Raw genomic sequence first — 12229 nt, forward strand, 5'->3', positions numbered from 1 at the left:
ATGGATAGCTTAGAATTTCTCTTCAGATTTTCCTTTGTTATAAAGCCTTCATGCAAATTATTTGTGAAATAGACTTTTCAATCTTGAATGACCTCTGCTGCAATAAACAATTTCACTTTACATTTTACATTGCTTTTCATAAATTCATTTCTGCTGATGAACTTGCCTGTGCTGAACATCTTTAATATGCTTTAATATTATTTCTGTAAAAGTTCTTATACAAAATATTGAATAGGTTAAATGCTTAGTTGGCTCCAATTGCTTTAACTGCACTTATGCATTATTTCTTTAGAAAATTTATTAAAAATTGTTACAAAGTGGTACTTCAATTTATTCTCGAATGTATTTTTAATTTTAATAAATTATGTTTCTTTCAAAAGAATTTTGAAAGATCTCTTGCTCCTTTTTCTGAAATTAATTATGATATGTTGTCAATGTAGTGGAAAGTTTTTTTGAGATTTTGGAGAATGTTATGAAATAAAAATAGGTTTTAAGTAGCAAATTTGACAAAAGTGGAGGTTTGACTATTCCTTAGAGAATTGATTATGCTGGGAGAATAATTGGAAAAGTATAGAAAATACAGATGGTTTGAAACCATCAAGGATCCCGGACTGAGAGGAAAAAAAGCTTAATTCATTTCAGAATTGCTGGTCCTTTATTTTTGTTTTACTCTTCTGTTGAATTCACACACAAAATAAAGCAACTGATGTATGCTTCCTGTATATAAACTAATTCACTCAGAAAACTAATATAAATGTATAGGAAGAAAACAATCCAAAAATGTGTATGTATCATTCAAAGACATCTTTCTTTCATCTTTACATTCTAAAACTATGCACTGCTACCAAAGTTATTTTATAGGAATTTTATGCAAAATCTCAAAGACGTTATTTTTAAGCTTTCACCTTCAGTTTCCACCCAATCAAGTCATTGCATGAATGAGGCACTGACCCTGGGTTGATGCATGGTGGGCACGCTGCTACTGCAATGCAGTGCCATGCTGCGGTGCACGAGAGCTTAGAGAAGTTTGGAGCACCATTCTGTTAGCTTAGACGTAGTATCAGATTTATGTAATGCCCTGACTTCCACCCTGGTGACAATTTGGTTAGCCAAGGTCAAGACCACATCTGTCTGAAGACACATCCTAACACACAGCTTTGTAATACTGCCCAAACATCAGTCAAAACCTATTTCTATTTAAGCCAGGATGTCTAAAAGAGAAATTCCTTTTTCAGTTATAATGACTAAAATTTTCTTCAAACCTCATGCAGACACAAAACATACTGCAAATCTCTTCTTTATTTTACTGTCAGGATTCTCAGAAATCCTAGCCATACAGTGCTGGAAGTTATAAACATACACATGTCTCCAAAGTCCTTGCATACATCTCTTCATCCAGACAATGGAATAGGGACAGGGAACTCTCCATATTTTGCTCACAAATAGGTTGCACAGCAGTTTTTATCCCAGTAGAGGCTACAGAAGAATCAGCCTAACAATACCAAACTCATCTATTGCCTGTGACTTTTTGTCTTCTTGTTTTGTTTCAATTTTTTTTACTGAGGAGCCCAAAGAGGATTAGCAAATGGGCACTGGATATACGTTTTTCTAGATTTCCAATGACTGAAGAGCTCTGTCTCTTTGACGGCACATTAAATCACATACGGATATTTTAATAATAAGAGTCTGAAATGTAAGATACACAAAATTCTTCCTTTCATTCTCAATAAATATATATTCAGAAAAAAAAGCCAAATAAAGACAGCAAACCAGCAAACCCCTCCTTCACCAAATACTTAAAATATGTTTCTTTGTATCAGATTATCTGTATAAAGAAATATAAATAAATGCTCTGATACATTTGTCCCTCATAGTAAGTAACTGATAAACTCCCTTAGGGATCAACAGCATTGAAGTGATTGTCTCTTTTAAGTCAGTTGGTGATATGGAAGGAAAAAGTCTCAGAAAGACTGTTTCTTTGCAAGGATTTGCTTTCTTATATTGATTCTGAAAAGGGTTGTTTTTTTTTTTTTTCAATGTGTAAGCTTATTCTTTTAGGAGGGTTTCAGGAATTAATGGCTTAAAAGACTTTTCAATTTATTTTATACTACTATTATCTGGTGTGAATAAAGATCTATCTATCTATGTTTACTGCAGTACAAAAGAAATGAAAGCTCTATTAGCCATTTTGAGTTTGTTTTCCAGCCATATATTAACAGGACATTTTGCAGTCTATCGGGAGAGAAACAATCTGCTCGTGTTCCCGATAAATGAACAGAGTGATCTTTAGGAACTCCTGGGTTACCATGGATACCGACACATATTCCATCTAAGTCACATTGTTCCTGAATTAAAAAACAGTTTTCAGAATTGTTAAACATAATAGAAACATAGATTTTTGTCTCTTGGTTTGTGGTATACTTCTCTTTGTCATAAAAGGCATAGTAATGCTAAAGGTAGGAAAAAAATTGATACTCACCGGTAGTCATTTACAACTTGGCATCTTCATCAGCTGAGCTGTCTTCTTTAGTTGCTGAGTGATAATGATTTCATTTTATGCAATTTTACTTTGAACTACTAAAGGTTACTATGGAAACCTCAACTCTTTTTCCCTCTTCACATTCTTTGAACAGGTAGTAAGTCTTGCTGTATGGGGGAAGTGGCGTATACACTGAAACATTACTTGAAAATCAGCTCCAAATTGCTTTTGCCATTCATGAGTCAATGTTAAGCTAAGATTTGTCAGACAGTCTGGTAGAAGAAAAAATATTAAAAAAAAAAAACCAAAAGTTTGCCTGAATCTTTAATATCTGCCAAACTTCTATTTTTTGACTCACTGAATTTTTGTCTTTGCTTGATTATAATGGTGAATAAATGATTCCAGCATTAATCAACATAATAAAATGCTGCAGGATTTATTCCCACATGGTTGCTCTCGTTTTCAGCTTTTTTTAACTTTTTCAACCCTGTATCTGTCTTACACTGAAGTCAAATACCCTTTTGGTTTTTTTTAGATTCCTCTGTCTGAATCATGTTAAATTCATTGTTAAACCACAAGCAATGGATAGTGTTGGATAGTTTCTTCATCTCCAATTTACTTCTAATATTGTCATTATTTTCTAGTCCAGAATTCATGATGTCTAATCAGAATAGCTAAGTGGGTTTCTAATTTGTCTTAATTTAAAGCTCAGTTCATGATTAAGAATCTTGAAACACTTTTAGGCCAGTCTTTAACTTTGGCCATCAAAGAATCTAATTCTTCATATATTACAATCTAGTTTTGTGCCCCATCTCTAAGAAAGCAAACCAAGGATTTGGGACTCTTATTTATTTATATTTACTTTCAGTCATGTAGCAAAAAGAAAAAAAAAATCTATATTTTTGCTTCTTTTCTTCACTCTTCTGGGTTTTACTCTAGGCTTGGGTTTATCTGCTTTAATTGGGAAACTTCCAATATCAGAATTAAGCAACACTCAGAAATAAAGCCAGTAACAAATCTTTGACAATCATTTCTATAGGAATTTTACTGTCAGAATTTTAGAGGTTTTTTTTTAATATTTTAATTGGACATTAATAAAGACTTTACTTCACCATTTAATTTGCATTCAAAATAGAATTGAAGGGCAGAAGAGACCAGAGCCTCCTTTGCCAAGAGCAGATGTCACATAATTCATCTTCCAAAGTTGCTTGAGCAATATCCAAATACAAATAATTTTGTTTTGCTACATCAGAGACTTATCCTTCTTCAACCTCATCATCCAAAGCTACATTCAAATATATGTATCTTATGCTTTCTCTTCATTCTGTCTAGTAAGCCTGGACAAATATATAATTTTTGTTAATATCTGAATGGCAGTTTTTTGCATGGGCATTCAGATGTGGGGAAGCTTTTATGAGACATGAAAATTCCAGACACATTTATCTCCACTTTTTCTTTCAATTTTATTGAAAGTCCAATTACAAAATCAATATAAAATATTACCTTCTACATTTAAGTGGAGGTTTCTATTCTTCCTTTTTTGGCCTGCCAGAAAACAAAATCCTGGTATGTGTGCAGGCAAAAATGTTCTTTCTGTAATGTTCATTTAATTTACTGTTTCCTTAACACTTTTTTTATGGTTTGCTTTTTAAAATATATCTAAATATCATAATTTAAATTCTTTTTATCAAGACCAGAATAATTGTCTCCTCTTTTTTTTTTATCCCAAATAAATTCTGGTATGGCATCTACTCTCATAAGTGCAAAAAAGTAAGTAAATGGTAGTTCAGGTCCTCCAAAACTATTAATGTTTTGATAAGCACACCATATCACCTCAATACAATTCACATGACACAGAAACAGCCTTAGATGAGCTTTGCTACATCAAGTCTCCTGACATTTGACTATTAGCTAAAAAACATTATATATGACTTGATTATTTAAAGGAAGTTCAAAGGTTTTAGTTGCTTTTATAGAATAGATAAGAGCACATTAAATCATGAATTTGAGAAACACCATTATGTGAAGAATAACATAAGTATTACATACTATTTAATACAATGATACTAACACTGAAGGCAATAAAAAATTGGTTGTCTTGGCAGTGGCAGCATTATGGTTACAATTGTATTTGATTATCTTACAGGACCTTTCCAACTGAAATGATCTATGATTCTATAAAAAAATGTCACTTCTTTTACTGGATTTTGTATATTAGCAAGTATCCATCAGCACCCTTTTCCCAACACACTTGTATGTTTACATAGTCATATACAAATCAATTTAACTTAAACAAAAATAGCTCCAAGAAATCTGAGGGGATAAAAGACTGAGATGTTTGAATTTCGGTTTAAAAGGACTAGTTACATATATTTATTTTTTGTCCCACTTCAAAATAATTAATTTCTATGTATTGGAATGCTGCCTGAAAATACATAATATAACCTATATTAATCCATTTAGAATTAAGGATGAGAAAGAAGATGGAACTATGAGATGTGGAGAAAATCATAATAATATCAGATCCTCATAAAACTGAGGATTTAGGTGCCAGATTCCTTGAAAGTCGTACGGTTTTTGTAATAAATAATTTTCTTTTTTTTTAAATAATAATGAAATAATATGGTTGATGCCATCTGTGTTCAATAGATTCTGGTCAATACAGTAGGTACAACAACAGGTAGTCAATATTATCTACATTATCCTCCTGTACGCCTGAATGTTGGTAGTAACTTTGAATAGCAGGAGATGGGAGTTTGTGGCTAGCACAGGTCTTTCTCGTGAGAACATTCCGTTGTGTTTTATAAACAAAGATAAAGTTTGGATGTTATTAAAAACAGTGTCCCAAGATCTGGACGGTGCAGGCCTGGCCAATCAGGCCTAGGGGGAGGTTTCTGGCTGACCAATCTGGGCGACCTCTGAAAAATCTATATATATTGAAATCAAAATAATAAATTCTCTCTTTCTTGCCACACTAAGAACTTGGGTCTTTTCTCTGCTAGCGGCTCAACAGCGACAGGAGTTTATGATCCTGCTGTTGTCTACAATTTCCATATCAGTTTTCTAGTTAAGCCACTCATCTGTGCTGGCCCACGTTAAGTAGGAGAACTCTATCACCAGCAAGTGTTGGGCACTGGTAGGAGAAATTTCACAGCTCCTTCTGCTATTGGCACAAGGAATGAAGACTTCTAGAGAAGAAAGACAAAGAATGCTATGGATCTAACATCTTGTTTAGCACCCAATATAGTATCTCACAATTGGGAGTGACAGATCTGGAGTTCCCAGGCTGCCTTTGTATTTTAAATTAGAATGAAATGACCAATAGTAAGGGTACAGGATCAAGATCACATGAATTATTGCCTAAGTGTGGATCAACATCCAATAACAGAATTATTTTTCCTAGTCAGGGTAGTTGTGAACATCTTTATTTTCAGTCATCTTTAATTTAAAGTAGATGGGCTGAACATGGAAAGATTCCAAAAAGCTTCTTCTTTTGGTCCTAGAGAATGATAATAAAAAAATAATAATAAAAATTAAAAAACAACAAAAACCCCAAAACAATAAAAAAGCCATAAATGAAATTCATGAGTTCCACCACGTGGAGCACTTACAGTAAGGTGATTCTTTTTCCCCATATTACATTTCTGCATTGGAATTTTACTGTCTAGTTGCCTGATTCCTGATAAATATTAAAGAAAAAGTGTAGATATACCTGAAAAAGCTCGTGTGATCTTCAGTTACCATGTTTTTAAAAGCATCCCATTATGTAGGTCAGATACAGTTATTTTTATTACTTTTGACAAGTCTTTCATTTTTCATCATTAGTACACCTTTTCTATAAGGATATTGATCCTAGAAAAAGCCCCACATTCAGATTCCCTTCATTTGTTATTTTACTGCACATTCTGTTTGAGGTCACCATTAGATAAAACAATGACTGTGCCCATTTTCTGCCATTATATAAGAAAAAAAATTACTTTTAAATTCATTGCTTTTCCCAGATAGTTAATCTTTAGTTGGGTGAAAAGACTGTCATTGTGGGTGTAAATTGTTAATGTCTACCTTAAAAAGTCTGTAAGAGTCTTTACAGATGTCATTACAGTGACGGCTGATATAGAAATTCATGGGATAGATGACATTATGGAATGCAATTCATAGAGTGTATAGGTCTTAAATAAGAATTTGATTAAGGAACACACTGAACTGGTGCTGCAAGTTCTTTCAGAGCTGTTTACCTCCTGTGGCAATGCCTCAGTAAAGAGGGCAAGCTGATGGAAGATCTCTTGCAGTTCAGCAGTAATCAATACAGGGAGAAAACAACTCCAGAGAAATTTGAAAGAACTGACAGAGGGTTAAATGAATTAGATGATCTGAAATCACAGAAACAGATGGAAGAGGGTGAAAGAATAATGGAATGAAAAGCCTTTAAATTATAAAGAAATGAAGGACCAGTATGATTATAGACAAATATTAGTCAGCTACTTTTGTTCAGTCTGACTTGACACTATATGAATTATATTTTTTAAACCCTCTGCTGTCGTTTCAACCACAAAATTCATATGGATATTCTGGTACAGTTACTGATATTCTTTCTGTTTCAATATTGCTGTTACAGTCATTAACTTACTCTGGGAAATGGTGAAATGCTACTCCACAAATATGTGCAAGTGGAGGTTTGCTTTGAACTTGGACTACAAATTATCCAGGATGCATGGGTACTTGCCTTTTTTGTCATACATGTGGGCAGATCTTCCCTTTAAGAGCTTTGTATTAATCCATGGTATTATCTCACCTTCCTGTTATGTAGATTTAACCTTATAAACAATGTTTCAGGTATATCAAGTAGGTTTTCACCTTTTCACATTCTTCCCAGGTAAAATTTTGAAAAAGTATGCATCACTTCTTTCTCATATTTCTAATGTCAACACGAAGAACCCTAAATTATCTCAGACTGAAGTACAGAATTTACAATACCTTTCACAGGCATTTATTTTGTAATCTTAAAAAATTTAATTCAGCTAAGCCATTTTACATAAACCAGATAAGAAAATATAAAGAATATTGCCATTGTGAAGTGTAGTTTTATGTAGAAACCCAAACTTTATCACTTTATCAAACTTTATTAGTTTTTTTTCTAATAACCTGAAAAAAAATTATCAAAACTGGTTTTCCCAGGAAAAGAATAACTTATCCACAAAAATTGCATAAATTGTTCTGATAATGGTTTTCTGACAATGCTCACATTCCTTTCATCTCCTCTTGTCTTTCCTTTTACCTAAGCCATTCTGCTTTTCAGGAGTATTTCTTAGTAAACAGTCAGAGGAAAGCTCTAAATATTTTTGGGGGCATGGGTGGTTTATCTTTCTAAATGATATATATATTGCATATCAAGCCACAAAGAGCTTTTGTGTTTCTCTTATATTATTTAAACACATACAATATTAAAGCTATTTTGTTCTTCTAACTCAGTGATGCTGAATTAAAAAAAAAAGTGCGCTGCATTCCAGCAGTAAAAAAATCCTAAAATAAATATCTATATACTGTAATTTTCTTCTCCAGGATTCTCTATTCTGGAAAGGTATGAGTTAAATGATATATAATATAACAAGTGAGCTTGATCACTTTTTCTCCATAACCTACACTACAATTTTCTGTGGCTCTTAGAAATTTGACTATTTCTGTTGTAAGCATCTGAAGTCTTGCACTAATATGGTACAGCTGTGTAACGTTGGCTCAGACTTCCAATAAAATTGGTAAGTGGTGAGAACAAGCTGTAAAAATAGCTCTACAGGCATAAAAGTTCAGATGAATGTGGAACTTCGGAGGAAATATCATCAAACACAGCATCACCAGCCAATCCCTCAGTATTCAGCATTGCTGTGACCTCACTTGGAATATTGTGTGCAGTTCTGGGTCTCACAATTTGAGAAGGATCTGAAGGTCCTTGCATGCATCCAGAAGGAGAAAACAAAGCTGGTGAAAGGGCTGGAAGACACATGTGGTGAGGAGTGGCTGAGGACTCTGGGTTTGTGTAGTTTGGAGAAAAGGAGGCTGAGGGGTGACCTTACTGTCCTCTTCAGCTTTCTGAGGAGGGGGAGTGAAGGGGGAGATGGTAATCTCTTCTCTCTGAGATGCAGAAAGAGGATTCACAAAAATGGCTGGTTCAAAACTGGGCCAGAGGAGATTCAGACTGGACATTAGGAAGCATTAGGAAAAGGTGGTCAAACATTGGAACAGGCTTCCTTGGGGAACTGGCCAATGCCCAAAGCCATTATTTGGATAATGCCCTTAACAGCATACCTTAACTTTCAGTCAGCCCTGAACAGTTCAGGTAGGTGAACTAAATGATCATTGTAGGTCCCTTTAAATTAAATTGATCTGTTCTGTTCTACTTCCTTCCATCAGAAGCCTCAGGAGTCAAAAGGAAAAAGATCAGTTTGAAAAGGTGTGAAATTCTAAAAGGAAAAAACACAGAGTTATAATTCTATTGTTAGAAAAATCTTTGGGTGGTCAGTAGTCAGTTGATGTATATAAATATATATTAATATATAAACCTTCTTTATATAAAGCCATTTGAGATTAAACCTGGTCAAAAGTCTCCTAACTACAGATTTACTATGCAATTCTTCATGTTTTCAATCTATAATTAAGATTATTGAATGAAAAATGCACATAATAATGAAGTTGATTTTAAATCAGGCAAATTGAATTGGCATTATGCCAACCTAGCACTTCATTGCATTATGCTTTGGAGTTCTATTTACTGTACTTTAAATAAGATTAGCTTGCTAGTGGTTTGATAGATACGGCATATAAAAATCATTTGTGGGAGGGCAAGCAGCAAGCATTCCTTTGTGGTATATAAAGTAGGGCAATTTATAAGAACTAAAGTTGGATAAAAACATTGGCAAAACTACAGAGATTTAAGCCTGGTTTCCTAGGCTTATTCTGCCATTTCAATGTCTTCCTTCTACCCCATATATTTTGAATTCCAGTTTCAAACATACTTTACAGTGGATGTGAGATTACAAAGATAAATAAGTTTCTATATGTTTTGTAGATTATGGGTGACAATGTAGTCAAGACTGTTATATGTGTAGGTATAATAGAGGATTATAAAATTCAGATTTTACTAGTTCTGAATTATTAAAGCATACATTAATTATATATATATATATTTGAAATTCAACACTGACAGATTCTAGAGATCAGAGAGATTGTTATGGAAATTGTAGAACGATGAAAACAAAATAAGAATGAAAATCTGCTGGGAAAAACCTTTCTTTCCTTCATTAACTTCAAATTTTGGGAGATTTCAGATGCTACTAAATGTCCTTTCTATTACCTTTAAAATTTTTTAGGGGAAATTTTTTTGTGTTTTGAACTCTAAAGGATTTTAAAACTTTTATGGAGCCCCACATGGACATTTCCAAAACAAGTTACAGGTGCCTTTTCTTGTGTGCTGTGGCTTAGATAAGCCTTTATCAATTAAAAGCTTTTCTTAGAATCTAAGAGGTAAATTTCTGATAGGGCATTCTTAGAAAATTCTCTCTGTGTGTGTGTGTGTGTGTGTGTGTGACAAAAGAGTTCTCAGTTACTCTTTGGAGTTGCAAAGATGCAACTCTTTAGAAATAGGAGTCTAAATTCCTTCTATAAGCACCTGTAGTCTAGTTTTGTTTTAAAAGCCAAATGAAGCAAACAATGTTTTAGAGACCCATCATCCTGTGGCAACTTACCCAGCTAGTATGATATCAAACTAGTTTTTCTGAATTTTCAATTTCACTTTTGTGACTTTTAAAAAAATATTAGTAGTGTTTTTCCACCACATGAAAAAGAAAAGGTCGAAAGTCTTCCTTCAGTTTCCAGAAGGCAATTTAGCAAACAATTTTAATCCTTTTGAAAAACACAGAGCTATCAAAAGCTTTTGCTCCTGAGAACAAAAATCACCCATGTAAGAGACTGTGAGATATTTTTGGAGAGTTTTCAGCTTTTAGCTGCTTCAGTGTAAATGAATGAACCCACTGAACCTCTAGGTCTCTTTTTTTTTTCCTATGTCTCCGTATTTTTTTCCAATATATTGGCCTTAACAGACTCCATCTAGACTCAGACTTTTGTAAGAATGAAAAGCAAATAATCAACAGAACAGGAAATTTAAATTACTGTATTAGCTGGCTATGTGCAGAAATTTTTAGAAGAAAATTATTTAATTAATTAATATGTAATTAATATTAATATGAATTTATACGTAAAATGAAACTACTCCAATTAAACACACAGAGAAAAGGCTAAGGTGATGAAATAGTTACAAAGACAGCTCTTAAATCTAAGCATCTGTTTTTAAAAAGCTACCCCTGAAAATCTGGAAGCATCTAATGAAAAGATATTAATAATTAAACAACAACTAAAAGGTCATCTTAACCCACTGAAGAATATTTCTCTCAGTATTCTTGTACTGAGATTTGTTGTACATAAGAGTTTGTGGTACTCAAGCTTGCAAAAATGCACATTCCCTTTTCTTGTTAACATACTTACATTAAGTAAATAGTGGTAGAGAGGAAATAAGTATCAAAGCAAAATATTTTAAAAATAACTTCAGAACTGTTATATACTAATATTCAAAACCTTCAAAACCTTCACTTCTGTATATATTTTATTGACCTTGCTGTAATGTGTTTTCTCTACAACTGCTTGACGTTTAGACAATGTGCTTTATATAATCTATTATACAGCAAGAATTTTTTCACACTTCACATAGACATCCAGAGCATTGTTTAACATTTCACACACACAAAAAAAAAAAAATCTGCAAAGGAAAGCACTTGATAATAATTCTGAATGTTTCTGAAATGTGGGAAACATCATCTGGGTTTTTTTCCACATAGTTCCATCAAAGTGCATCCAAACTCCTATCACACTCTTATATCCTGTTTCTAGCTTCCCCACATCATCTATTATTCCCACAGCTGAATTTTGCTTAGTGGGAGCTTTTAAAAAACTGTTTTCCTATTCAAGATCACACCTATTTCTCTAGATAAAAAAGAAAAAAGTCTGATTTAATAGTGATATTTAGAGCATGGAAATTTCACTTTCCTTCTCCTTAACCTCTCTTTGTCAGTCCCACAAAGATCCCTTGAGAGTTTTTAAGTTTTATTATGGAAATGGGAGTTATTAAAAAAAATAGAAAATCAAATGTGCTAGTAAGTTTTTGTCTGTATTCTGCTGTAGCCTTACAAGTATAATGCAGGAGATCCCTTTTCTATCCTTCAAAAAAGAGCCCCAAAGGCAATATCCTGGATCTATTCCTCATCCTCTGAATAGTTTAATGTAGTTTTCCAATTCTTTCTAAACCTTGCCTTTAAACCACTCTGCTCTTCAAGATATTTTTGCTTCATGTGGGTGAAACAAGACATGACATAAATAAACACTTTATGTTGCCCCATTTCTTGTCATTAAGGCGTCACATCAATAAGAAAGAACCCTCATGAAGAGCTCATTTTTGCTCTGGAAAGGACTATTGAAAGCTGTCTTCCTCTGCTGTATGCAACCCTAGCATATAAAATTTTCAAAGCATAAGAAATCTAACTCTTTGACAACCTTAAAAAATAATAACGATTAAAAAAAAAACCACAAAACTGAACTTGCAATATTTTTTTCAAAATTGAAAAGAAAGCTGGAGCAGAGGAAACTAAGATATTTATTTTACAAAATAACAGTCTTTTTAATATAAAATAAATATTCTGCTTCAGGAAG

The sequence above is a fragment of the Lichenostomus cassidix genome, chromosome 1, assembly GCF_008360975.1.
Source record: "Lichenostomus cassidix isolate B80296 chromosome 1, HeHo_3.0, whole genome shotgun sequence".
In the NCBI taxonomy this organism is placed as follows: domain Eukaryota; kingdom Metazoa; phylum Chordata; class Aves; order Passeriformes; family Meliphagidae; genus Lichenostomus; species Lichenostomus cassidix.